Here is a 4,236-nt window from a genome sequence, read left to right as displayed (position 1 = left end):
TCGTCTTCTACCTCTTTCTCTATATTTACATGTAATTTTTGTCATAGAGTTGTAACACTTTTTAATCAATAATTATTTATTTGTAATATTTTGTCTAGAGTTGTATTTTTCTTGCCAATTTCCATTGAGGCAAATTACATTTTCCTAACACTACCACTACATCTAGGCATCCCGTAATCGCAGTCGAGCCCTCTCCTCTTACACTCGGAAGTCACCACTCTCTCTCACAGTCCATGGTTGTCCCTTGTTGGCAAACTAATCCATACTTAGGACCATACCAAGGTCATCATATAACAATCCCAACCAATTCTTACAGCTAATCTTCTACTCGTAATACTCTCTCCCATTCCTTGGAAATTACCAACTTTCCTAGTAAACACAAAATCTCAAGCCCCATAGTGTAATATTCATCTGGTAAGTATCTTATGTCTATATTCTTCTAAGATGTACGGAGCACCAAATTCTATCAGTAAAATATAAAGGAACGAGAAGTAGAAGGCCAACCTGTCATTTTTGAGGGGACACCCTCGAGCTCTGGCTGCCTCCAGGCGGACTCTTGAGCTGAGGTCGAGCTATATGTACTTCTTGATTCTTTTGTCTTTGATTCCGGAAAATGATTCATGATGTGCCCAACTAGTCCACATAGAAAACATGCCTTTGCTCAGCATATTCTCAGATGGTGTCTCCTGCACCTGACACACACTGGATAACTCCTCCAGACCTCGTTGCCGCTCTGGCGGCTTCCCTGAATACTATGACCCCTCCTGTCAGAACCAAAAGTGGTAGAACTATCAGGGGTCTTTATTTTCTGATTAATAGGGCCGCCGCCCCTACCTGATCCCGTTAATGGGAGTATCATTGCTTGAGTTTCCTGCCCTAGGGCACCCTTGCTCCATATCTCACCTCCTGCGTCCTCTATAGCAAGGGCCCTCCCTACTGCCTGGATGTAGGTGAAAATCTCGTGGACTGGAGCGACCCTAACTCTATGGGCCACCCTAGGGTTCAGCACTTGAATGAATCGTTCCTTCTGGGCTACATCAGTCGGTACCAAATCAAAAGCAAACTTGGCTAACCCATCAAATTTGTTGACATACTTTGTCACTGTCTTACTGCCTTGGACCATATTCATAAACTCATTGGTCTTCACAATTCGAACTGCGTCACAGCAGTACCTCTTGTTGAACAATTGTTTGAATTCCTCCCAACCCATCATAACAACATCACGGATCTGGGATACCGCCCCCCACCACGTTTGGGCATCCTCCCGCAGCATATACGTGGCACAAGCCACTCTATCATTACCTTTTGCTCCTATATAATCGAGGATGGAGCTAACCATGATCATCCACTGTTCAGCTCTGAACGGATCTAAGTCCTCTTTGAAAACTGGCGGATAATGCCTCTGGAATCTTTCATACAACAGTTCCCACCTATTTCCACCTTCAGGTTGAACCAAAACTGATGCCATTGTCATCGAAACACACAGAGCGACGTTTCCTGATGGAACCCGCTATCTCAACCACCTAATCTCTTCCGTTTGCTTTTCTAGTCTAGCATGCATGTCAGCGAACACCTGTTGCCAATCCCAGGGGGCAGATGGAGGATTCTGGCCCCGAATACTATTCGTAACTCCGGTATTAACAATGACTGCTCCACTTGACGGAATTAGATGCATAAATTCTAAATCTGCCTTCAGCCAATAACTCAATCCATTAGATATGGTGATCCCATCCAAAACCACTCCCCGAGCAGCGCCAAGCAACATAATAGCCACATACAAAAAGCATACCAAAAACACAAATGTATAATGCCATACTCCCTATATCAACAAGCAGATAAGGCAGATGAGCGTACATGTTCGTTCAATCTCCATGAACCATAAACCTTGGCATGCTCTGATACCAAGTTGTAACGCCCTAATACTCTAGAGCCATTACCATGTGATTTTAAAATGTGTCATTAGCTTGCTAATCGAGGTATTAGACCAAAAAGTGTGGTTAATTAAAATGAAGACTCATTTAAATAAGATTTTAGTATAAAAGTGTTGGACATTCATTTAATTTATAAAAGTGTTACATTGGGATCCCAAAATACTGTTTAGAATCACATTTACAACTCAAAAGGGTGAATACAGTCGACCTAGGCAACAAAACAAACTTTTACAACATATTCCTCAAAATGACCCTGGCCATGGCAGCCAGGTAAGCCGAACATGTACGCACCGCTCCATGCCTTCCAACTCATGGTTGATCGACATTTTCCTTGCCCTTACCTGCACCACAGAGCACCCATGAGCAGAGGCCCAGCAAGAAAACTTCAAAGCACAACATAGAATAATTTATTTCAACAAATAAATACTTAATCAAAGATAACAAACAATTTACAATTTTCTATTGGAATACACAACAACACAATAGCACAAAAAATAACGACACAACAATATGGTAGCACAACAGTACGCGACCCCCACTGATCGAGGTGCGTTATCAGGCACCAAGTCCACAGTCTACCAATCGGGTGTGTACAACACCCTTAGAGGGTCTCGCCCTGGCGGCTTGCTTTCAACAGCTTCACGTCGAACTCGGCCCTTTTTCGCTCTCGGCTCTTGCCGCTCCCGGCTCTTGTCGCTTCTGACTCTTGCTAATCGGTCACAATCACACGTATGACATAATAGCTATAAACAATACATACAGATCTACACACCACATAGCTCTATGGGCACAAACATTTCTCTTACCTTGTGTCCCGAGTTGACAACCCAAAGCAATCTTGAGCACGATCCATAATCCTGAGCCTGAGCAGTAAAACTTCAATTGATGATCGAGCCCTGAGCTAAATCTCAACTACTTCTAGCAACAAAACTTTGTTAGCCCTTTGAGAGAGAGAGAGAACCATGAGGGAGAGAGAGAGCTGAGAGAATATGTTGTGTCTTTCCTCTGTTTTCTGGTCAGTTCTAGAGTATAGGTTAGCTTAAGTCTATCCTCAAATGTAGAATACCCAAAATGCCCCTAAGTATATTCTTAGTCCTCTAATGTCACTAAGGGCAATCCCGTCATTTACCACATCCCACTAATTCCTCTAGTGTTCCTATAATTCCCCATTTAATCGCTGATATAATCAAATGATTGCTAAATCGCTACCCGTTACCTGTTACCCGATAAATCCTGAACACAAACTATGTTCCCAAAATACCCCTAGGCTCACCCCAAGCCAGGTATTTGACCTCGTTGTGACTATTTCGCTATTCCGCTCGCTAGGACCGTCTCGGATCACACATCACAATTATATCACCAAAATTTGTGGTATCAAGCATAACACGCATATAATTCACATTTATGCCCTCAATGGGCCAAAATTACAATTATGCCCATTTTAACCAATATGGGCCCACATGCATATTTAATTTACCTAAACATGTCTATACTCACATAATCATTTAATCCACATAATAACATTTTAAAATCAATTATTTCCCTCCTAGCATGCTAATTAAGGCACTAAGCCTTATTAGCAAATTCAAGACGTTACAATCTCAGAGGGTTCTTGTGAGATTCGAATCTTGAATTTGGCAAGAAAAGGTTCCCAAAACCATAGCTGTATGAAAGGGAAATTCCCGTCCTAGTTGAAATCCCAGCACCGGTAAAGCAACTCCTCCAATGAGTTTGACGACTCCGCAAGCTCCAACCTTGCCATCTTGGCCTCCTCCTTGGCTTTGGCCTCGACCTTGCAAAGCTTCTTTTTTAGGTCTTCATTCTCAGCATGCAACTGGTCCAGTCGATGACTCACTTCCACGATCTGATTCTTAGCAATCGACTTGCCTTCCTGGGAAGGAGTTAGGGCAAACTTTGCAGACCGCTCGCTCTCTTGGGAAGCGACCTGGGTGGCTTGGAGCTCATCACTCCTAGCTCGAATCCAAGCAATTCCACAGAGTTGAGCCAGGATAGAATGCAAAAGGAAAAGGCAAGTCAATGTTAGTAAAAAAAATAGAGAGAAGAAAAGAAAAAGAAATGATAGAAGAATGAAAGGGGCCCACAGTGAGGTTCATTCCCATAGCGGACTCGAGAAAGTCTTCAGGAGTACGCTCCTCCATGACCCTCAGATCCTTGACATTGGCTCTATACGCATGGCCCACCATATGGCTCACCATCTCGTATACAGTTCCCCAAAACGCTTTGGGGATCCTTACTAGCTCGAGTGGCTTTACCTCGATCTGAACAGTTGGGAGCTGAGCGGAGG

This window comes from Humulus lupulus, chromosome 1 (genome assembly GCF_963169125.1).
Source record: "Humulus lupulus chromosome 1, drHumLupu1.1, whole genome shotgun sequence".
Taxonomy (NCBI): Eukaryota; Viridiplantae; Streptophyta; class Magnoliopsida; order Rosales; family Cannabaceae; genus Humulus; species Humulus lupulus.
The sequence above is the reverse complement of the archived record's forward strand: the minus strand, read 5'-3'. Positions refer to the sequence as shown.